We start from the raw sequence: 25,835 nt of genomic DNA, 5'->3' as shown, positions 1-25,835 counted from the left end.
GATGGAAGGAGGGGTAGTGAAGGGAAGAGTCTAGAAAGGGTTATTTTGGAGATCATAGTAGTAGTATGGGGTTTGGGATGTATGAGAGAGTGGAGGTACAGGATATATTGAAATAGTTATAGGGTGGTAGTGCATTGGAAAGAGTAGTAGAATGAGGTTTGAGATGAGTCGGAGGAGACGAGGATATGTTTAGAACGGTATAGGGTGAGAAATAGGATAGTACATTGGATATGCTGAATTAGAAGAAAAGCAATACATATATAGATACAGAAGTACAAGGAAGGTATATATATATATATATATATATGCATAAGGAAGGTAGTATATGTAGATTAAAGATGCATTAAATAAACTCCGCTTTCAAGTATTGTAGTACTTTAAATTAACTGATTTGTTTTTATTTTTTGTAATTCAATAGTGAAACAATTGTAGATAAATAGTTATGGTAAAAGATTTACTTTTTTATGCAGTCACTTGTATACATGTTAAAAACATAGAATAATGTAACTACAAGTAATATGTACATTTGCTAAGGAGAACTAACAAATATCAATATTTTTAAAAGCCTAATTTTTATACATGTTTATAAAAAGCAATACACATATGTGGGTACATATCTATAGTCCAAATAAATGCTTCTATACAGAGGCATATGCTGTATATTTCTGTATGCATATGGTGGTTATATGGGGAAGAGCCAATTCTTGAGTAGTTTTCTGAAGATAAGGTGGTTATCTGTGACTCTTATGTGGGGGGTAAAGAGTTCCATAATTTGGCTGCTTAAACAGAGAAGGATGTGCCAACCGTGGTTTTTCCTTGTACATAGCGATTTTGAGGTGAGGTGCCACTCTAGAGCGGATATACCTTTGTTGAATTATATTTGGTGATTTTATTCTTGATGAAGAGCGGTCCTGTTTCATGTGTCGGTTTGTGGGAGATACAAAACAGCTTGAATATCGATTTTCTGGCAACCGGTAACCAATGCAGGGCTTTCAAGACAGGAGAAATGTGGGCTTGTGGCATCATATGGAAGAGTAGTCTGGCAGCTGAGTTCTGAATCCGTTGTAGTCTTTTTATAGTCATTAAAGATGATCCGTGGTAGAGGCTATCGGTGTAATCAAGTTTATACAGAACAAGAGAGATGGTACCCTGGGCCTTGTGTGGAAATCCCAGATGGGGGAAAATTTGTCGCAGAGTTTTTGTTGTAACAAAGTATAATCTTGCTAGCTTGTCTACTTGGACATTCATTGATTGCTTGGAGTCCATGGTCATTCCTAAGTTTCTTACTTCCTTCGATACTGTAGGTGGTGTTCCCAGATAATCAGGCTGGGTGGTGAGTGGGTCATAAATTTTCCTAATGCCACACATGAGTACTTCCGTTTTTGGAAGCATTCAATTTGAGATGGCTCAACGTCATCCATTGATACATGGCTCTGAGATAACTGAACATTTTTGAGTTTCCAGTGTCTTTGGGGCATTCCAGTTAAAGGAGTATTTGCATGTCATCTGCATAGTTATAGCACGTGAGGTAAAATTGATAGACCAGTGACAGTAAGGACTTAATGTAGATGTTAAAAAGCATGGGTGATACATAGCTGCCAAGGTTACAGATTGCTATGTGTAACGTTTTCATAATTTTAAGGAAATTACGAGTGACATTTCAACGACTGTGAGTGACACTTTCTTGCGAGTAAAATCAAGCAATGAAAACGAGGGAAACTAATATTAGAAATTACACCCATTAGAGCAACGCGACTGTGCCACCAAAAACAAATTTTCATAGCATAGCAAGTCAGTGCAACATTAGGAGATCATGACGTACACCATAACAAACACGTTTTCAGGTTGTCCTCGTGTGCTATATATGTGTTTTGCATGTCAGATTCTGTCTATTTAAGCTTACTGCAGGATTTTATTTTCATGAGAAAAAGCAACAGTCCAGCCCGGCCACTTAACCTGACAAGCCCACAAACAGACAAAGAAAAAAAAATCACCCCACACACTGATCTGGCCTGCCATCTCGAGATCAGACTGCACTGGTGGCAGAACGTCAACTAAAGTGATAGCTGCAGCCCCATCTCAGGGCGGTACAAAAGGGGCTGGTGATGGACGGAGCATCTGAACCAATCAAACACTCACACCCAGTCAACAGATCTGGGTTTAATCCATCACCGTTCTTTAGCCCACTCTGCCACCCCAGTTCAGACATGGCCATATGCAAATCAGTCTGACCCTGTGCCTCATGGGAACAGTCCAGCCCGAACTGCCAAGCCATGCCTTCTCTGGACCGGAAACAAGCTTCCTAGGACCGGTTTCTGGCATTTCAGCCGTCTTCAGCCAGGCTTGCTTGAATCCAGTGGCAAAGTGAGCAAGGGACTCACGTCTGAGCATACCCTGCCAACTTATGGCGAACAAAGCGGTACAAAAGGGGGTGGTGATGGACGGAGCATCTGAACCAATCAAACACTCACACCAAGTCAACAGATCTGGGTTTAAACATCACTGTTCTTTAACCCACTCTGCCACCCCAATTAAGACATCGCAATATGCAAATCAGTCTGACCCTGCGCCTCATAACAGTCCAGCCCGAACTGCCAAGCCAAGCCTGGCACAGGGTCAGACTGATTTGCCCCCCCCCCCCCCGCTTCCCAATATTATCCCGACGTGGCCCTTTCTGCCTGGCAGTCCTGGTCAGAAACGAACGGCCACCCGGCACTGATACAGGGCTTAGTCAGGCGTACTGTATCCAAATAAATCACAGACAGAGTAGACAGCCGAGCAATGAGAGCTGTAACAGGCACACAACACCACAGTGATTATTATCGCGCAAAAATGAATGCCCTATTAAATGACCTGGTTGAGACTTCTAGCATAGCGCTCAAAGGAGAATTGCTGGGACCAGCGTTATGAGAGGCTGCATGCAGGCAAAATGTTCTCTGGCAGCCACACCAGGTCCCGAGTCACGCAGCATGAACCTAACAGGCTGTAGGCACCAACCACAGTCTGTCCGGCAGCCTCGGCGAATGTACTCACTTCAGAGGCAGCAGGCACAAACCAAATACTGCTGCAAGCACCGGCGAGATGACTCTTGCCAGAATTAAACATTTAGAACATGTTATAACTGGCGCCCATTTCCGCACCGCGTGCAGCACCGCGTCCTATGTATAATTTGCATCTCGTGTCTCGGCCGACATAGCTGGGCGAATTAAACGTGGATGGGAGCCAAAGCATAATTTACAGAATCGCAGCCCTGCGTAATTAGCGGTGGTCGCACTTGATTTTGCCCACAGCTGCAGCAGTGAACTTTGCCGTGTTGTTGCCCCTGCCTGTCCATCCTTTTCCAGAAGGACGTGAGGTCACATCCGATCATCCTCCACAGCGCCACAACCTGCAACTAAATGACTGCTGAGGGCAGGCCCCGCCCGGGTCTCGGTAATTGGGCAGTCAGAGTCAGTGACTCTCTATGGCAGCCCGCCATGCAGGCACTGGCAGCACAGCAGATTGTAACATTTGTAGCACTGAGTCAGTCTGAGAGCACAGATTTAACTGTTTACTTACTAACTGTGCTGCTGCTGGCTGCAAGAGAAGTCTGCTGGCAGCCAGTCAGCAGTGAGTATGGTCAGTGCCAAAAATGCGTGACAATGCATTTCAGTGCGGTGAAGCGGGAACACCACACTGAAATGCATTTGCGTCACGCCTGGTGCGTGACACTTGGCAGGCCTGGTGATATGATAGATCTTTGAGGATCGCCTGCTTTTGTTAAGTATGGTTTATATGAGAAAGGGGGCTATGGAGGACATTAGTTCTGTTGTAAAGGTACGATGTGATCCAATTTAGAGCAATCCGGTCTATGCCGACTTCGTAGAGTCTTTGTATTAGGGTGTCATGTTCAACCATGTCAAAAGCAGCCAAAAGGTCGAAGAGAAGTAGCGCAGCAACCCAGTTGCAGTCAACTGTGTTTCTAAGGTCATCCCAGATGGCAACGAGGGAAGATTCTGTGCCTCTTCCCGGATGGAATCCCATTTGGAAATCTGAAAGTATGGCAGTATCTTCAATGAATTGTAATATCTAGGTGAATTCTGCTTTTTCTATCAGTTTGCCCAGGAAAGGTTAATTTGTAATTGGTCTGTAGTTGTCTGGTTTAGCGTGTCTTGGTTTGTTTTCTTCAGTAAGGGGCATATGTAAGAATTTTTTTTTAGCTCCTCTGGAAGTATTCATGTAGTTAAGGAATTGTTGATGGTTCTTCTTATTGGTGTGGCAGTAGAGGTTGTTAGAAGAATTCTCTTGAAGGTTTGTGGTGGACAGGGGTCAACAGGGCTGCCTGCTTTGACCAGGTTCATAAATTCATCGTGTGAAATTTGTTGGAAAGAACGGAGAGGCTGGAGTAGAGTATTTTTGAATTGTTGTTTTGGAATAGGGTCGGCACTGGTGCCTGGTCTTTGTTTTGTAATATGAGTTCAACTTGTCTGCTTTGGCTGTGTAATGATTTGCCAGTTTGTCAGTGACTTCTTGAGTAATGGGATCAGCTTCTTAACTAGGCAATTTGGTTTACAATCTACATTGAGAATTTTATAGAATTCTTTTTTTGCACATTTAGCATTTAGAATTTTGTCTGAATAGTACCTTTTCATAGCTTTTTGATAGCTGACTTGTATAGTCTGTTAGGTTTCTGTAGGCAAAGTTTGTCTTAATTTGAGTTTGTTTTGAGCGAGGCATGTTGCAGCTTTCTAATTTGTTGTTTTATCTCTGTATTTCTCCAACGCAACATGCCCGTTTTCTTTTGTTATTTTGTATCCTTTAGTGGTATTGGGATATTAAAAGTTTCTTGTAACCACTGATGTCGTTTTTTTCAACATAATTTAGTGTGTCTAAATCTTCACTGGATGTTAGTTGTGTTTCTATGTGTTTCAAATTGAATTTGTTCCTTGTTCATTAGGTAAATGCATGTAAGGTGGTTTTTAGGTGCATCGCTTTGTGTTGTTTTATGTTGGTAAGCAAGCAAACTGTGGTCTGACCATGTGAAAAGAGTCATTGTTTGAAGGGTAACTAGTTCTGTATTTGTAAAACTGACATCCAGAATGTGCCCAGCCATGTGTGTGGGTTTGTGAATGATCTGATGCAGGTTCAGTGCATCTAGGCCAGCTATAATTGTTTTCTCGGATAGGGCATATTGGGTTTGTCAAACCAAATGTTGAGGTCACCCAGAATGCATGGGTTGCAGTGTAGAGTTATCAGGTTTGAAACCGTGTCTAGACGTGTGCCTGGGAATGTTCCATTGCTAGGTAGAGGTCTGTAAAGGAGCAGGAAGTTACAGGAGGAAGATGGTGTTGGATTGCATCTGGTGAAAAGGGCCTCACAACCTTGTATGGAGATGTTGTCAGCTTTAGTGATATGTAATGTTTGCCTAAACACAACTGCTAAGCCACCTCTTCTTTTGCCTATATGATTTTGCGTGATAGTTTGACGACCTAGAGGAGCGGCTTTATTCAGGGCTGGAGCCATATCATCTTCCAACCACGATGCGGTTATGAAGAGTATGTAAGGTTTTGTGTCAGTAAGAAGGTCTTTAGTAGACAATTTAGAGAACATGCTTTGGCGATAGTGTGACTTTGTTTGTAGAAGAGTGAGCAGTATTTGGTAGGCTTGTAGCAGGTATGTCATTAGCGCTGGTATTAGCTGTATGAGGATAGCAATTGTGTAGCTGTTTTGTATCATGTTCTTCCTCCAGCAGGCTAAGAAGGCATCTTGATGGGTCTGCGTGTGTAGATGGCAGAGACAGTGGTTGATAGTGAGTTGGTGAGCTGTGTTGATTTTTTTGTGTAACCTTTTTGTGCAGTAGAAATGGAGAAGCAAAGTTATATGGAATGGCATGTTTCTTATTTTGTTTGTGCCTGTTTAGGGCGGAAGGTGTATGAGTTAGGGGTGGTGGTGCAGCGTGAGGTTCATTTAGGCAGTTTCTAAATTATCCAATGGGTGAGAGGCAGTTAAAAGAGTTGCTGAATATGTGTGAGGTGTGGGGGAAGCGAGAAAGCTTGGCATTGCAGTTTGTTCATTGTGTTTATCATTTGTGTAGTCTGAAAGTTGGGTGTATGTTTGTAGTTTGTGACGGGAAGTATTATGAGGTATGCATGAGAGATTTTGTTGTGCTGGTGTGTGCGTTAAATTTTGTTTTTGAGGAGTAGTGAAAGGAGACTCTGATGTGTTTGTTTTCTGAGAAGGATTTGTTTGTAGACTATTTGTGAGCTGAAGTTGTAAGGTAAAGGGGGTGATGATGTGTTTGTGAATAGCGTGTATTTTGTGTGTAAGAGGGGATGAACTAGAATTAAGAGTTTGTGTTAGATATAATTTTTACAAGAGGTAATATGTGTGGTGGAGTGTCAGTGTTGTGTGGTTGTGTGTTTCTGGTAGAAAGAAGAGGAGGGTGTTGGGAGAAATGATGGAAGGCTGGGTATAGGTTTGTTAGTGACAATAATAAGTTTGTTAGGAATAATTAGAGCAGGAAGTGTGTGTCTGGATGGGATATAGTTAAGTAGGGTGTGGATTTGGGTTGTGTTAGTGATGAGTGGATTGGTTAGTGGTATAGGATAGAGTTGTGATTGTTTGTAAGTGATGATGCAAATGTGTGGTAGCTAGGATATAAAGGTGTATAGGTTTGATTTCTGGAGTTTTGTAGTGGGTGCTGAGACATTGAGCTTTGTCTTAGGTTAGTTTGTAGTAAATGAGTAGAGTACATGTGCTGTGAGTGTGTTACTCTGGTTGTGGGTGGGGTAGGGTGCGTGCTGGTGTACGTACAATTGGGCAGCATTTTTGGCCCTAGTCTCGAACAGGCTCACACAGGCAGCTGCACTGTCCTCTCCACCCTTAACCTCAAAGCCCGAGCTGAGACGCCCTTAACCCCAGCCTTAAATAGCCCTAATAATCAGGTGGCCCCCTTTGGCCAATGGGAACCCCAGCCCTAACCCTAACCAGTGACAACATTAGCCTATTCTAGCGAACCACAGCCCTAGTCCCAGCAGCCAATCAGGCACGAAACCCTAAGCCCTACGTCCAAAAGAAAGCCTATCCTCAGCACTAGTCCCTACTCTAGTCCCAGCACCCAATCATGCAGGAAACCCTAAGACCTATGTCTAAAAGAATCACTGACCCAGGAACCAATCCACACCCTCAAACACTTAACCAATGAGAACACTGCTCTCTAATCTGCAGTACTCTACACCAATGCACTCCATGCCACTCCAATCTACTCTACTGCGTACCATTGCACTCTTCACCACTCCGTCTAGACCACTCCACTCTGCACCACTGCACTTCACTCTACAACACTGCACTCTACAACACTGCACTCTTCACCACTACTCAATACCACTCTTCTCTACCCTGCACCACTCCACTCTACACCACTTCACCCTACTTTGAAACAATCTACTCTATGCCACTGCACTCTAGGCCACTCTACTCCACCTTATGCCACTACTATCAATGTTGCACCACACCACTCTACTCTACACCACTCCACTGCGCTCTACCCTGCACCACTCTACTCTACACCACTGCACTCTATACCACACTACTCCAATCTTGCCACTGCACTCTACACCACTGTACTCTACACCACTGTACTCTAAACCACTACACTCTACGCCAATGCAATGTACACCACTTTAATAAAAACTAATGCAACCTACACCACTGCACCTATGCCAACAACTTTGCAGCACTGCACTTTACACCACTGTACTCAACAACATTCTACTCTATGCCACTGCACTCTAGGCAACTGCTCACTACCTCACTCTACACCACTGCACTCTATGCCACTCTATTCTACTCTACACCACTGTACTCTACGTCACTGCTCTCTGCACCACTTTACGCTGTTGCACTCTATGACCTTGGACTCTATAGCCCTGCACTCTGACCCTGCACTATTACACACTACCCTGCATGACTGCACTCTATACCACTGCCCTCTACCCTGCACCACTCCACTCTAGCTACTTCGCCATATGCCACTCTACTCCGCTCTACACCATTGCACTCTATTCTGCACCATTCCACACCACTGCACTCTATGCTACTCTATATCACTGCACTCTACTCCAATGCACTCTTCATCACTTTACTCAAAACCAATGCACTCTGTGGCACTGCACTCTATGCCAATCTACTTTGCCCCACTGTACTCTACGCCACTTAATTCTAGGCCACTCTACTCTACTCTACCCTACCCTACCCTACTGCACTCCACTCTACGACACTCCACTCTGATGCTCCACTCCATTAAAATCTACTCCGCTGACATTATGCCACTCCGCTCTGTAGCACTGTCTTCCACTATATACCATTCTATGACACTACACCACTCTACGACACTCCACACAACTCCTGCTATGCCACTTTACTCCACTTTATTCTAACACTACTCCACTCTATCCCACTCCACTCTTGCAATCTACTCCACTCAACACCGCTCTACACCAATGCTGTTTTGTTGTTGTTGCTGGGGGGAATTTTATAACTTAGCAGCTTTTACAAGTAGTGCAGTCACCTATTTCATATTTCAAGGGGCAATGATTGTTCACGCTGCTAGTTTGGAAATTAAACTCCTAGACTTGGAGTATTTGGCTATTTTCATCTGGAGGAATTTCGGATATTTACAGTTGATGGCCTTCTTAGTGATAAATCATAGTTTAAATGAGGATCTTCTTGTGACTGGTAGCCTGTGGAGAGCCTTCTGGGATAGGAGATGTGTGTTCGTATTTTTAGATGTAAACAGTAATCTTGGTGCCGAGCTTTGATTTCTGTGGGGTGATCTCATTGTTGAAACTGGAATCCTGTGATAGACTATTTGTATAATCACATTTTGCTGCTTGAACTTTTTGTGGCTATCCAAGATGGGGAAAATGCATCGAAGTGTCTTCCTAGTGGAGAAAGCTGACTTGCTTAGTTAGTCCACTTGAGCATTCATTATGAGCGATCTAAGATTTAGTGCTTCTTTTTTATTTTTTATTTTTGTGATGCACGGATGCTGTGATGCAAATGCACTGGGACAAGGAAACCTCCACATTGTGTAAGAGAACATTCCGACACCGTGTCGCCCAATAGGCCGCAACTAATCAGCCATAAAACTGGTACACAGAACCCAGTGACCCTAGGTCAAAAAATATATAAAAGGGGGGACAGATATATGCTTCAACTAGGATAGAAAATATGCACACATTGGGACAGGAAATACACATGCTTTGTGGTAGACAGGGAATGCACTCCCACTGAAGCAAGGACCACACTTGCAATGGGATAAGGGGATAGTCTCGCTGCGCCTGGGACTCTTCTGAGGTGGGGCGTCACACACTAGTCCACTTATTTATGGCTCATTCCTCCTCTGGTAATGCAACCAGAATCTGGAATTCATTCCCTCCATCCCTCTGAACCACCACCTCTTTCCGGACCTTCAAAATTGATCTTAAAACTCTCCTCCTCCAAAGGCAATAATTCAACCCTTTTCTTGACTCTTACGGCCATCTAGTACTCACATGAGGTCAACTTTGTAAATATGTACTTTAAGCCTGTTTTAACTTAACGCTGACACCTTTTTATTTTTTTACAATATAAATCTGCAAATAGAGTTGGAACTGCATATATGTGACTTGATACTATGCTCGGCCTTTCTTGTGTACCTTTGTAACTGTTGATATGTAACATGTTAGCGTGTTTAGTGTATCTTGTGTACCTTATGTAACTTATCTGGTTGTCTTGTAAAGCGCTCTGACACTTTTGGGTAAAGTTCGTGCTACATAAAACTGCAGTTAAAAAAACCCAAAAAAACTTGCACTGCGACGTGAGACACCCTTATTAGTCTGAGAATACGGACAGCAAATAAGTGGTTACAAATACCTGGACACAGACTCGTGGCTCAGCGACAAGCTGGCATATATGGTGCGGCAGGAAGACATTCCCACCGCGTGGGACAAAACTAACCCTGGACCTGTTAACACATTAACACAGAGATGCACTCCCTGAGAGAGGAGGACATATGCGACTGGAAGCGTCAAAATACATACATTACAAAAGGAAACACGACGACTCTGGAGAATGTAAACACTGGGTCAAAGTTTTTGTGGAGCAAGACGATATACTGAAAGGGATGCCCTAGAATTCTAGGTTCTGAGCCCTGTTTATTAGTCACTTTTCCAATTGGTTAGAACTTTGTTAAAATATATTTTAGTGGCATGATAAATCTCGGAATCCCTTGTTTTCTAAGTTAAGATTGGAAAGCCCAACTGAAATGAAATCGGAAACAACCGGCATGAAATGCATCTACCAGTGAATGACTATAAAAATCCCTAACACTCGATATCTACTGAGCCGTTGCAATATTCTGCATGCTACAGTGGTGGAAAACTGCAGCTCAAAGCACTTTTCAAAAAGTCATAAAATGCCCTGCTTGTATTTTATGGCCATATTAAGTTTATAGACTTAATTTGTTCACATGATGTTTACAGTCACATATATTATTGTTCGCCCTGGCTCCTTTACCAGTTCTTGTAGAACACTAGTAAAATGAGAATAGCCTCATGTGATCTGCAGTTTTAACCTTGCGTTACTGTTAGTGTTGCCATCACTTTGGTTGGAGACAGCACCAGGCATTCATTCCCAAATCCAAGGGAGTGGCCAGAAAGTTAAAATACTCCCCATTTAGACCTAAACCCCTGATGATGGAGAGTGAGTGAAGCAAAAAAGCCTGACCCTTTACACTTCTAGCTAACACTTTATACATTCATCCTTCCATCCATTCAGCCCTCCATCCATCAACTGGCTATTCCATGCATCCATATCACCTTTCACCCATCCATCCATTGATCATTCTTTTCGCATATAGATCCTCCGCCGACTTTCCTTTCGCTCATCCCTCATTCAGCCTTTCACCCAATGGGCCATCCTTTCACCCTTCCTTCCATTCATTCTTGTCCCTTCCTTTAATTCTTCGACACCCATTCCATCCATACTTGCACTTTTAATTTGTTTGTTCTTTTCAATCTTCCTTTCACATTTCCTTCCTTAATCTTTCTTTCCTTCCTTCCTCACCTCCTCAGCTTATTATGTCATCGGATCCAGCGGCAACCTCCACTGTATGTAGTTGCTAAAGCAGAGGTGTTCATTCATGACGCCTCTGACCATTTTGTGAATACACAATTACACCAGAGCCATTCTATTTAGACTGGTTCTGGGAAGATGCTCCAGCTAAAAAAGGTTAATATTTAAGAATAACCTTTTTTATAAAGTGCTTCATTCCACACTTCTGCTCATTTTAAGCACTTTAAATGCTATAGAATTAACACTACCTAATTTGAGATGTGTGGGGAGCTGATAGATTTTCGAAGTGGTGGAGCGTAATTTTCCCACCTAGGTATAAAATGATGGTTCGAAATCTAGTGAGCTCGAACGGAGATGGGGGTGGGGGGAGAGGGGGGCGGGGTGGTGGGGCGGGCGGGAGAGGTGGGGAGGATTGGCAGGGATGATGGGGCACTCCCAGATTTTATTCTTCCCCATATTTCTGCAGTGCAAACTCGAGCTGAAAGTAACGGAGCGCTTTACGCCTGTTACATTATATAAATCAATTTTATTTTGTAGGCAGAGACAATTTGCCTAGGATCACGGGCTCTTGAGCTGATGCCGAGACTCAGATCTTGGTTCTCCACTTCCAAACTCTGCAGCTCTGGTTGTAGCACCATATCCTCTTCCCTAGACCTGACCTCAGTGCCTTTGATACCTAACTACCCGCTAACTATTCTCGGACTTCGCAGCTTCCGTAATCTGAAGGTAAGCTGACACATGCCTTTTAGTTTACTAATAGAATTGTCATCAGGGAAGGGATATTTCTCAGTTCACCTTTAAAAACTCACACTTTTAATAAAAACGAATTCACATATGTAATCCAATGAACTAAGGTAACTGGCATCTGTTTGTTCAAGAAATACAATGTTTTCATGCTCAATTCAACATAACGGTATCAATCCCAGCATCCCTGGTTGGCCAAATTTTGTGATCCTAGGCAAATACTGTATTTCATCAGGCCTCCGTTTTGCTATCGCATGGGTAAGGCCAACAGCGCTGGTGAACAATCAGTCCCGTATCCGGCAACCTTATGACTGACTCTGCCCCATCAACGCCAGCCTGACTACCTCCATGGTGTGAATGAAACTTTAGCTCAAAAAGGCCTGAAATGGAACTGTGGCCGAAAGGGCATTAAAGTTTGTGAAACATAGGCAATACCAGCCTCTCTGCTCATGCCCTTCCACCATCACCACGTCCTACTGTTCAGACCCACCACTAAACCTGAAAGATGACAAGTATGTAAACGCCACCACACAGGCTCGCTGACTCTTTTATTTTAATGCAGATTTATGAAACGCAAACTCGACCCAAAGGTATTGGAGCGCTTTACATGAGCACCAGTTACGTTACACAAGGACACATTCAGGCACGGGGAGATCAAGTGAATTGCACAGAATCACAGTATGTGGACATGACCCTGAGGCTCGAACCTTGGTTTCCAGCACCAAAGTCGGCAATCTAGCCGGTGGACCACATCCTCTCCCCTTCTGGGGCAGATTCAAGTAGTACCAACTTCCTTCTTCCATGTGAGCAGTGGGCACTCCAAACGCTCTTGGATCATCCTTTTTTTTGCATTTCTATTTAGTGCAAACTTGACTTGAGGTCAGTTTTATAACAAAAGGTCACATTCACTTTGTAGGCATGAGGTGTGACTACATGGTTTCCCCAGAATCACAGGCTGTTGATCTGATGCAGAGACTCAGAGTTTGGTTCTCCAGTTCGAAACTGGGCAACTCTGGTCGCAACACCACATCCTCTCCCCGAGACCTGGCCTCGCTGTCTTGGACATGTAATTGCCTGGTAACTACTATAGGAGCTTCCTTAATGTAGAAGGGTCTGGCTCATCCCTTATAGGTTACCAATAGAATTGTCATCATGGTCTGGCAAGAATGTTTCAGTCAAATCACATTTAAAAACACGTACTTTTAATGAATATTTCTCAATTCACAGATATAATCTGATATACTAAGGTGACAGCTGCCACGTGTTGGAGAAATACACTCTCTGGAATTTTTATATCCTCTTATCTGAAATCAATCCGGGGTTCCTCGGGTGACCAAATGATGTAATTCTAGACAACTATCTACTTCATGAGGCCTCCTCTTTGTTTGTTATCGCATAGGTGAGGCCAAAAGGGCTGGTGTCCAGACAACAAGTATCAGGCATACTTATGACAGACTCTGCCAGCCCCAACCTCGCCAGCCTGACTACCTGCAGGATGTGGATGTACCATTGCACTATACACTAAAACCCTGCATGTGGGCACATTGCTCACCTTCCACTTGCTTGGTACGTAACATAATTTCCCACATTAATTTTCTTATGTCGACTCGTCACTCCTCCCGACATCAAGCTCTGAGCTCTGTCCGTTACTCTGACCCTAGTAGCTCCGTGTCAGAGGCACTGCACAGGCAGCAGAAGTGCAGGTGGCCGCAGAGGAGATTTGGGGGCCGCACTGGCCCAGACAGCAATGTCAGCCATGAGGAGTGAAAAAAATACAGCTCCACCACAAACACAGACTTGCTGTCTGTTCCGGCCTGGGCAGATTCAACTGGTTCCTTCCAACTTCATTCCTGCACGTGGGATCTTACTAGTGGCGGCTCCTCTGCTATGGCGGAGGAGAGACACCTCACTGCTTTCGAGCAATGGAAATGAAAGGAAATATAAAATAATAATAACTTTGAGTTACCATTTTAAGCTTCCCTTGCTACGGGCTGCTATGCTCTGCTCAAGGAGCATGACAGGGGAGGAATGGTTTGCCCACTCCTAAGTGCGCAATGACTGGTTGGTCCTTTCTGGCTGCCCAAACCAGTCATGCGCACCTTCCCCGTTCTCCATGAAGACTGCATTTTAGCCTTCGTGGAGAACAAGCCCAGGCCCCCATTCTCTGGTTGCGAGTCGAACCAGGATGCTCAAAACCAATGCAGCGTTGTGATTAGTCAGGGGAGCCTGTCTGCTCCTGATGTCCTGTCCCACGAGGAGAGCAGTAGCAAGGAGCAGAGACGTGGGAGCAGGTGCTGACGGCAAGGTAAGTGTATAATAAATATATTATTTTATATAGTTCAACCTTGTGTTTCCCTCCCGCTCTGTCACCTGTGAGTCATGCCGGCCACCACTAGATCTTACCTTGCCAACAATGACCCAGATAGCTAGCTAGCTATCTAAATGTGGGCGGAAGCAGTTGGCCGGCAGAAGTCACTGTCTCAACCACTCCAACATTCCCCACATCGGCCTGCCGCGGCTTTCGCTTAATGCGCTCTACCCCCCCAGGTCATGCATTGTAATGAGTGATAAAATGCTAATAAACATATTTTTGACAAAAGAAAACCGCCTAAAACGGACACATATACCTGGAAAATCATTCCATCACGCCCACTAATGTGGTGTTACTGCCCAGGTAAATGCCTCAAAGGTGAGGGAGACCTTGCCTTACTAATACATGCGCAGTGCACAGGAGGCCAACCCCCTAAAACAAGCATTGGAAATGCAATAGGTCTCTGATTTATTTGAGTTTGAGCTAATGGCATTGTAAATGTAAAATGTCTAGTAACCACCAGTTGAACTGCAGCTCTTTGTAGAATTCTTTTGATATTGTATACTATATAATAGTCACTGCCCACTGCTAATCTCATCCAATAATGCTTTGCAGGGCCTTTGTTTGGGAATGTTTTTTTGCCAATAACTGTGTTTGGGTTTGTCCTAAGAGGATGGGACCACAACTAAATCGTTCAATAAGATGTGTTTTTTGTTTTCAAGGCATCTGTTTGGTACTCTCGCTAGGTTAGGGAGGATCCCAAAATCATCACATCTCCCACTGCTTGCTACTTTTTCAGTTTCACCATTGTGCAAGTACTAGGTGCACTTTAGCATATAAAGATAGAAATACTTATTTTATCATATCTGGTCATGTACAGGAAGCTTTTTGCAATTATTTTGCAATTTTTGCACAGTACAGACAAGTACACAGTGTCATCAGCTACGCTACGCAGACTGCGTGTACTACGCGAAGTTTAAACTATACTACGTGAAGCTACGTGTAGTGCTGCTATGCAAACTACGCCCAGGCTTACTTGTGTTGCTCACAACTGACAGGAATATGAATGACTGACGGGGTTTCTTAAAATGCTGTCTCTTTCGCTCTCAATCTCGGGGTCTCTCGGCACTGTCGTGTTCTTAAACTCCTTATCTCTCTTTCTCTCCCCTACGCTCTCTCAGAATCGAGTGCCCCCCCCTCTTCACCAGACGCCGGAGACTGCACTTCTCTCAGAACCCAATGTTCACCCTCCCTCCTTCCAAAACACAGCCCACCGTGAAATGGATCAAAAAGCCCGCCAGTGGTGCGTGCAAGCTCCACTGCGAGAATATGTTTTGAATTATCGCGGCTGTCAAGCCGTGATAATTCAAAACATATGGCCTCTGGTGCGCGTAACAGACACCAATAGGCCATAGGCGGAGCTACGCGACCGCCTATGGCCTATTGCGTGTTCTGTTAAAAATCAGCACGCACGCAAAGGCCAATGAAAATAGACCATGGAAATAACACGCACGAACTGTATGGAATTTCCAGGTCCATTTTCAATTCCCCGGGAAAAGGACTCTCACTGCGCGACATGGCATGCGCAGTGTACAGCAGGCCCGGGCCCTAAAAACCACAGATTCAGATAACGTCATTACCGAGCAGCAAGGGAAATTTATTTTCAGCTGCTCGGTGTTCCTCATCCTTTGTTTCGTCCTCGTGGGAGTAGGGCGTCAACGCCCCTCAAGCACATTAAACGAGCCGCCGCTGGATCATGTTTCTAATTTACTGATCTCAGATGAATGGAAGACTGCGTCTTCCTTGCCAGGATTCGAACTTGTGACCTTCAGATCTCTGCATATATCAGTGGAGAGCATTTACTCACTGAGAGGTATTGCTTGTTACCTTTTGTGCTCTGTGGATTCACTTTATAGATTTATATGCCTGTCACAGATTCCAACTCCACCCGTGAACCCTCTTAATGGTCGTTTAAGCTTTATATTTACTTATTGTGTAAACCTCGTTCTAACTTTCCTAAGGGCTATCTCCAGTCTATCTTGACCCCTTTGTTGATTTGTGCACTTGACAACTAGGGTACTTTTGAATGTGGAAGAAATCGCAACGCTTCAAGTTAATCTTTTTTTTTTTAAAACAAATTTTTATCAGCATTTTTAATAAGGCATGCATAAAAATATGAAACCACTTATCCCCACTACCACCACACTCCCTTAGTTCTAGCCAGACTGAGAACCGAAACTGACCCTGGCAAAGAGCTCAGCTGGCCCCAGGGAGATGGGGGCGATCGGGTGCTAGCAGAAAGCTTTGTGCCGCTTTTGTCGCTGGGGACGATATTGCAGCTATGCTACAAAACTGGCCCCCGGTAACAAAAACGCCCCCATGGGTCTACAATCGACCCTCACCCTTGGCGGCCCACCTGGAAAATGCCCGCTTCCCGCTACGGCAAGTCCGGTCCAGATTACAGTATGTATAAAACACTGGTAAAGTCTTTGTCCAAATTCTTTTATAAGCAAAACTATATCTATTTTTCAAAATGCTCTTCCAGTGTTCCCATGCAAAAAGTGTAGCATCTTTGATAAACCACAAAGCACAGTTCTCCGCGCAACCCTGATTTACTTGGTAAGAGGCAACATTTTCAAAGAAAATGTATATATCTGAAGTTTTTTTAAAGACATTTTTATTTAAGCAAGTCAAACAGGGTAAGGCACCACATCTCATCATTGGTTTAATTAGGAAGCTATCCAATAATTTGTAGTAAACACTGGACACATTACCTCCCTCTCCCATCTATCCCCAAAAGTTGAAAAACAGCAATGCAACTTTAATGGTTAGGTCTAGTCACACTCTCAAATGCAAGGGAGGCACACAGGTCCAGCGGTACTCATTCCATTTACCCCACATTTTCCCTCATTTGTTAGGACAACCTCTGTTATCTTAGATCACTTTTACGGCCACCATGTACCAGACACAGTGCCTTCTCAGCCCCTTAGTGCTGCGCAATATTACGTATGGCTATTGCCAGACCCAGTGTCATCCAGGTCCAGTCCACGCGGTTCAGGTCTGTGGCTTCCTAGATATTAAGCAAGCACCCCTTAGCTGTGAGAGGTATTGCACCCAACAGAGTACTCATACAGTTCATGACTGTTTCCCAATAGCAGTGCACATCAGGACATTCCCATACTATATGGAAAAAGGTGCCTCTCTGACCACATTTTCGGCTGCAGCTCTCATTCGCCGCTCTACCCATTTTTACTAATAAGTTACAGGCAAAGTAAGACCTGTGCAGTATTTTGAGCTGCACCAAGCGAAACCCAGCTTTAATCACCACTCCCTTCGATGAGGCCATGGTCTCATGCCACTCCTCGTCCTCTATTCCACTCAAATTCCAGGCCCATTTTCTTCTCCCTGGAACCAAAGATCCCCCATCATGGATAGCCGATTAGGTCCTACTTGTCAAATCCTGGTAATGTTACCAGGGTCCCCAATGCCTCAGATTCCCACAGGAGTGTAGCCTTTGTTAATCTGGCCTTCCATCTCAGTGCTGCTAGTGCGGTGTGCCCGAGTGTGATGGTAACAGCAGTGGAACTCTGAAGATTATATATTTGAAGTTTGAAAAGTATGCTACCAATTTTATTAATGCGAGTAGATAGAGATGATATTTCAATATTTCATGATGTTACTTTATCACAAACTTGAGACATACTGTAAGATTATTTATCATCCTCTAACAGATTGAGAGTGTTGGACACTCCACTGTCTCTTGACAGCAAAAGATTCTCTTATTCACCATGCATAGCCTTGGTAATAGTGCTGAAAGCAAGATAACTCATTTAATAATAACGTTTAGAACAATAATTAACATATTTACAATGTCCTTTCTAAAGAAATTTAGGAACATTACTGGAATTTTACATTGAAATCTTAAATATTTCGGGGGTGGGGTGGGCGGAAGGGCTGTTGCTGTTGGCTATTTTCTCCGAATGTAAAACGCTTGTACTCAAAATGTATTGCATCTGCCATGCTTGGGCCCGTCGGGGCTATGTACTAACCACGCTCGTGGAGTGTGCGTAGTTTGCGGAACTACGCGCTACACGAATCGCACGTAGCACAGTGCAAAAACGTGTAGCGTAGTGTGCATTTTTTGCTCGCTCGTGGTCCTCAACGTCAAGTTGGCGACCGCGAGTGAGCAAAATCAACATCCCGGCGAGACTTTTTCCTCGTTCGTGATCGGCAACATCAAGTTGCCGATCGCGAGCATGGAAAATAAACCTCCGGCGAGATTCTCAATGCGGGGAGGTCAGGTTTCTCATTGCGAGTGGTCACGTATGCTCGCGATGAAAAACTACCAGTCCGCGTTGAAAACGACCGCTTGCACTGTGCATGATGCTGTTCGCAATGATTGCACAGTGCGGACAAGCATCCGGCACTGTGCAATCATTGTGAACAGCATTTCCCTACCGCACTACGCAGTTCGTGTAGCTACGCATAGCGTGCGAAGTGCACGTCGCATAGCTATGTGTAGCGCGACTTCGCGAACTACGCCCAGGGTTACTATGTACTGTGTTGTTACGAGCTGAGCAATAAAAAGTTTTAAGAAAAAAAAAGAAATCTTAAATATTTGCATATCGGAAACCACCATTATCGCTTGCCTCCATCAAATTTCAACATTCAACTGTGAATAGGGTGCACATTTTTCACAGCAACCCACAATGGCTTCACAGTGTCGGTTGCTGAAGGAAATTTTGGCCTCAATTATGAATGACCTGATGTCGGATGTGATAATCAGTGCACCTGATAAAATCAGACACAGAGGTGTTATGAACTTATCGGATGCGATAATTGTCACTTAATTTGACTTATGCTCAAAAAATGAGGCATAACACACCACACTACAACAAGCTGCTCTCCGTTCCAAAATCTGCAAGTTGGGTGTATACTGGGCATTTTTCTTCTTAGTTAATTTCAGCATGTTTGACCTACCACGACGGACCTTTTTGCCACAAAACTCTTAATTTCCACATGTGCTGCAAGAGAAGTTTAACACACATATCAGAATTAACTGGGGCACTCTTAATGAAGGCCAAAATCTGGTGGAAAATAATGCAACTTCCATTGGCCACTTAATTCTGTAATTTCCACACTGATCAGGGAGTGGTTTTTATTTTTTTTCTTAACCAGTTTGGATAGATTCCATCACCTTGTTGCATCTGAAGGCAGAGAAAATTGGACAGTTTCCACAATCCATCTCATTATTGAAACAGTGTTGAGTAAAATGATTCTGCAAGCTTCTGCTGGCGAACATTTCTATTCATTATCAAGATGTGGCTGTGCTTTCACCCAAACAACAATTTGGAACCACACGCGGTCTAATTTATGATTGATTTTACTATACAAAGCGCTGCAATACCATATCAATGTCCGTGTATGGTCAACAAAAAAATCAATACCAAACATAATGTAGTGCAACATAATAATGTAAAAACATCACATATTATAATCGCATAATATCATGGCATAAGTATTACATAACATGGCATACCATGAAATTACATTTATTGTAAGATTGTTGCAACTTCACAAACCTCTGTGCTTTCAATGTTCGGCTTTTGTCCATGTTGTTTTCGTGTTCTTTTAAACTGTGTGGCCCACATACAGGGATGTACAAGAGATATTTTGTGTCGATCAGTCACTTTGGTTGAAATGTTGTAAGATGCTTCATACTATTGTTCAAAGATGTGTACATTGTTCGGATGTATGACGTTATAACGCATACTATTACTCCGCATACCATTACAACGCTACTTTTACTCCGCATACCGTTACAACGCATAGCGCCTTGGGGCGCTGGATAGTGGTAAGTATAATTTACTATTCTAACTCCAGTCCCCGTGGACCCTAGGGAAGGTGTTGGATAGTAAATTATACTTATTCCCTATCCTAGAGCGCCCCCCAGCGCAATGCGTTGTAATGGTATGCGGAGTAAAAGTCGCGTTGTAATCGTAGTGCGGAGTAAAAGATGCGTTGTAACGGGTGTATACCACATTGTTCATACAGCTGCAACTATTGTAACAGGCTAGGCTATCATGCCAAAAAGTAACTGTGGGTCTATAGAATCAACAATATTGACCTAGTTGTTCTAAATAGTAGCTATTTGTTGAAACTACTATATTTTCGCACTGATTTTATATTTTGGAAGACTGAGAGGTACTTATTAAAATTATTTTCCTCCTGTCCCTCCAATTTTAGATCTTTTTGCACTTTTTTCACCCTCACTTGATTCACACACTGCTTCTCAGTTATCAGTACATGTCCATATATTCACAGCCCACTGGGGCATCCACATTTTGATCAAGCTACAGGTGGGTCCCAGATGATGACAAGAGCGGTATCGGTTGATAACTGATGGGTATTTTTCACATCTGGAAAGTATCTTGTTGACCTTGTATCACACCTTTAGATACATTCTCTTTCCCCACACTTAGGGGGTCATTAGGACGGCGGACGGACTTGCGTCCGTCCGCCACCCCTGAGTTTGAGGGACCGTCCGCATGGGCAGCGGCGGTCCCTCCATAGCAATTAGGATGTGACCGCCACCCTGGCGGTCACATCCTGTATGTTTTACATTGCGGCGGATGCTGCTTGAAGCAGCATCCGCCGCAATGCAAAAAACGAAAGGTGTGCATTTGCATGCACAAAGCGGCAGGCACCGCGCGGTGCCTGCCGCTTCGTGCACGCAAGGGCAGGGGGGTACCATAGGTACCCCCCATGTGCACCCCCCACGCAACCTTCACCCAGGGGGCCCGCAACGGGCCCCCAAAGTGACTGTTGTATGCTTTTCCACGGCGGAAAAGCCGCCGCGGAAAAGCATGACTCACCCTGCATCCTAATATGGCTGGCGGTGTCTGATAGACACCGCCAGCCATGTTATTGCTTTTCCGCCGTGGTCGCCTTCCGACCACGGCGGAAAAGCGGCGGACGGATTGGGAGACCCACCAGCCATCCTGATTTGGCGGTGGGTCTTTCAGGCCTCCTCGGCGGATTTCCCGCATACTCCGGGCCGGCGGTGGCTTCCGCCGGCCCGGAGTATGCGGGAAATCCGCCATCCTAATGACCCCCTTAGTCTTTAGTTATTGGGTGTTCTCCTCCCCCCCTTTTTTTTGTCAGATACGTAGATAGTCAGCAGATTCTATAGACCCACAGTTACTTTTTGTCTGCTCATACCGTCTTCTCTAGGGGTCGTAGCTGTGCCAGGTCTTTAAATATGCCCTTGGACCCTCTCTTCACTGTTTTTCCATAGGCTATCATGCCACCATACGAAAGGCCTACCTCGTCACATACCCAACAACAGGGGAGAATTCTACTTACCTCGTGGGATAGTGCAGCACTTATCCTTCATAACAAACTAGTACCCACCCTAATTTCTGAGAGTCAGGTATCCCCTCTTTCTTTTGATGGACTAGCACAGCTTAAAGTCCATGAACCGCTAGCTCTGCAAATATTTTGTGTATCTGTCTGCACAAAAAACTCCACGTTTTATTGAACAGCAAACTTGGAGATTCTCACGGTAACCTGTTACACTAGAGCAAAACGCTAGAAAACTGATCTCAGTGCTGTCCAATGCCTGGAACATCTCCATAGCTTCCAAATCATCACTAAAATATTGTTGTACAGCCCTGCTATGGAACTGCAGCAGATTGACGCGGAATCACAATAAACAAGCATTTGCAATGCAAAAGGTTTTGCATTTGCGAGAATTTAAGCTGTTGGCATTTAAATGACAATGACTTTTATTTATATGTTTTGATAATGAACACATAAATAAAAGGCATTGTTATGTAAAATGCCAATAGCTCAAACTTTTGTAAATGCGAGACCTATTCAAAGAAGCGGCCGCCATTGTCACAGGCTGCTTAGAAAGTGAAAGCACACATGGCGCACTGAAATGTTGCAGGAAAGCATGTCGTGCCTGCAGTAGGAGAAACTAAAGAAAATAGTGCTTACAGACTAAAAAAGACTTGCGGTGTAACAACCGAAGTAAAAGGGCCAGTCCTCATGGGAGGTTACGATTGGAGACAAGGCGGTACTAATGAGGAACTAACACGTCTATTAACGAATCAGAAGCCAGAATTTGTGAAGGAAAATTACGTTAACCAATGACAAATATGGGCGGGCTTCTATTCCATACTGCAATACAGTATGGCTAGCAGAGCAGCACATGCGCTGCCCAGGCTCGACTTAAAAATACCTAAAGCAGGAGAAGGAAGTGCAGACTATTCAGAACAGGCCGTAAATAAACACTGATGATGTACCCAGATATGCGCACATGCGGCATAGAAGCAAACAAGCTTTTGTGGATCATTGACTGGCTGAAGCTTTGTTTCAGGTGCCTCACTATGTCATGAAAAGCAAATTGCAGTGTTATTGCGCGCTAAATAGCGACTCGATAACCACAGGATGGAAAAAGAGATCCAAACGACACAGTGCTAAATCTGCCAAACATGTGCCCTCGATGATGTCTTCTACATTGGCAAATAAACAGAGGCATTCGAAAAACATACTGCAAGTAAATGGAAGTCTTTGTCAGTCATACCAAAGAAAAATTCCATCTCATCCTTGGCAACCCACCAGAAATGGCAGAGAAGGCAGCCACATATGGTATGCTACCAAAAGAGCCACATTGTGGAATACAAAATTGACTTTAAACTGAATTGACTATTACTCAAGATTGTGTGTCTTTGGGTTTACAATGACAATACTTGCCTAACTTTTCACGGTAATAAATCAAATTCTATATATCCAGTCCTTGAGCAGGACAGCCCTTCTCCCACAATTACAGACTTGCATCTCTCCTTCTACTGGCAAATGTAAATTTTTACACTAACTTCATTGACTGGAAAGCATGCCCCGCTATGAACTCTAGAACGGTACCACATCGGCAACTCCTCTCCTGGCCAGCCAAGTATGCTTGCATCTCTACATCCTCCATGATAGGCTAGCATTCTCTCCCATCCATGACACTCCAGCAACAGCTTCCCTCCATGACAGGCTAGTGCTCTTTATGAAAGGCCAGTTCCTGCTTCAATCCAAGCTGAGCGTAGTGATCAGTAGTGCAGCAGGTACCATGGTACCATGGCCCAGAGGTGCGAGGAGCCAAGTGCTCCCCAAACATAGATGGTTTTACTGCCCAACTTCAAATTTGATTTTTTTTATTGATTGCTATAGAGTCTACAGCACCCTTGCCATGCCACAAACTGTCTAAAACATTGATTCACAACCTACTGCCACCCTTCGCTTCATTGCATGTCGAAACACCCCACTGTCTCCCTGACATTCTAGTATCCCTCACCTGATATCCTGCCATTCCCCTAAAGGGACAATGGACCCTCTTGTCCGTGACTGGTTAGCATTATTCCACCCACTGTCTAGCTCTGTCCCTCCATTGACATCTCAATGTCACTCTCACAGATTCACTCAGAACTCAGTCAATACCTACTGGCCTAAAAGAGCAGAAAGGGACACTTCCCTCATCTTGTGAAAACCGGTACAGAGTGTGCTAAGGAAGACCCGGAATCATAGATGCAGTGCAGAACTGAGGCAAAGCCATCTGTTGCGCCATACCCTAGAGCAAGCACCTGCCGAAGACTGCCTAGGATTCAGAACTCGGCTGGAGACTCGTTCCACATTTACACTCCTTGAAGTGCTCAAGACTGTCCTAGATCAATATACTCTGGCTGTCAGAAGCCCGAAGCATCTCATTCAGGGCGGTCTGTATTACACATGAAAATGTACTTGTAGTAAAGCTAAGATTCAGAGAGAACAAACTGAGCTGTCACGGCCTAGGTTCTTGATCGAGCTCATGTTCCAAAACCCTCTTAAATGGGACCTATTTTACTAAACCCTGCCTTCAAGGTTCATCTTTCTCCATATAAATGGTGAACTTTACGATTCACTATCCGACCTCATCCACAAAAGAGGACTGCACCTCATACTGGAGGGCTGAGAAGATGTTGGTGTTACTTCGCACGTAAAAGGGGAGAGGGTCAAAAGACTATACTCTACCACCCCAAACCCCCAAAAATTCTCAGTTAAACACACTATAAGGGGTGGAGAGCACAACACAACACAACACATATAACAAAACAGAAAAAAAACTCATCTGGTTTGAAAAACTGCCCTCACTCACATACCGAAGTATGTGACATGCTTCATCATTGGGCCTGCTTACAATACGCCCTGGTGTAGCCACACTCAAGGCGGAGCATAAGGGAGGGGAAAAAATAATAAAAATACACAAGAAAAGATGTTGGTGTTACCTTCTGACATTTCAAAGGATGTTTACGTGACCACTTGCTTGCTGCCTTGTGTTCTCGTTGTTAATTAGCAGTGGGATCTTGTCTAAGTCAGCCCTTCCTGTCTAACCTCCTTGGATCTGAAGCACATTTCTGTGGCTCAGGTGCCCATTTTAAAAGTAGTTTTCTGAGATATGAATGCAGCTAATCAACACACCAGAGTATCCCTTGAAATCATGGAATGTCTGCAAGTTCCCGGATACAGACCAGTCAAATATAGACTCGAGTAATCATGGGCTTCTAGCCTTGATGGAGTACAGCATTCTCACAAAGACTACAAGCAGGTGCCTAGCTGGCTTCATGAGGGACAAACATGTAAATCATTTTTAAGGAAGCTAATTCACAGCTCCACATCTTGGGTTCCAAAAAGCAGTGCTAATCAGTGTCAGAGACAGGCACCTCCTGTTGGCAGTGTTGGCATGAGCAAAAAACATGGCGGTGGCTGGTTACAGCACCACGAATATAGGCAAATGGGATTAACATGTTCACACTCATGACTGGAAAACATGTCTTTGAGATGGGATGCTTGGTTCACAAGACGCCTAGGTTAATGGCAGGCATGACACAACATCAAAATTGTGTGTTGATCCAATTTGAGGATTGACATAAGCAGAGCTCTTTAAGGTTAGGGAGGTCAGGACCACAAGAGTGGCGCATATTGAGTTACAAGTTACAGTCATTAAGATTGTATGTGTTGCTATAGAATGTTGCTGGAGATAAAATACAGCTGAAGAAAAATGCTGCTGGGAAATAAGAGAATCGAGTGACTGGTTGCACCTCAAGAGAATACTGGCATTGAAGGGTCCTCTGTTAGTCCATATCTGCCAGTTGCCTTACTTGGCTTTCTGAATTGCATTCCCTGGGCGTTGTTGCAAATGGAAGGTTAAAGGCTACATGGACAACACACTGTCCAAAATTCTCTGGGGGATGGTTCTGAATAAAGTTTTTGTGTTTCATAAATCATTGGCATCAGGGAAGGAAGAGAAACTAGTAAAATGGTGACTGAGGTGGAAAAATACCTATTACCACTAACCCACATTATGACACAGGGAAGAACCTGCCATACAGCTCTCCCAAATATTTTACCCAATCCCCTTTCATTCAGTGGCGGCTCCTCGAAGGAGTGCTGCGGGCGGTGGGGTGGGGGTGGGGCAGGGTGGGGGGTAGTAAACTCCAGCATAAGGCCTTATGAGCTTAGTGAGCATAAAAGAAGAGGGGTCTTTTGTTGCCTTTTTGGGACATGTTTGTTGTGGGATAATGGGTGTTTTTTAACCCGTTAACCGCGGCTGTTTTTTCACAGCAGTGCTGCCGTTTTAGAGAACGGGCGGGGCTACGTC

General features: G+C 44.2%; 1 protein-coding gene across 2 annotated transcripts in view; it reads left to right on the top strand.

Annotated features, from left to right (window-relative positions):
- The window catches only part of LOC144754405 (uncharacterized), a 558,704-nt gene that overhangs the window by 245,676 nt on the left and 287,193 nt on the right, over window positions 1-25,835 (top strand). The gene's annotated exons all lie outside the window — the stretch shown is intronic.

The sequence above is a fragment of the Lissotriton helveticus genome, chromosome 5_1 (genome assembly GCF_964261635.1).
Source record: "Lissotriton helveticus chromosome 5_1, aLisHel1.1, whole genome shotgun sequence".
Classification (NCBI taxonomy): Eukaryota; Metazoa; Chordata; class Amphibia; order Caudata; family Salamandridae; genus Lissotriton; species Lissotriton helveticus.
Note: the sequence above shows the minus strand (reverse complement) of the source record. Positions and strands in the feature narration are given on the sequence as shown.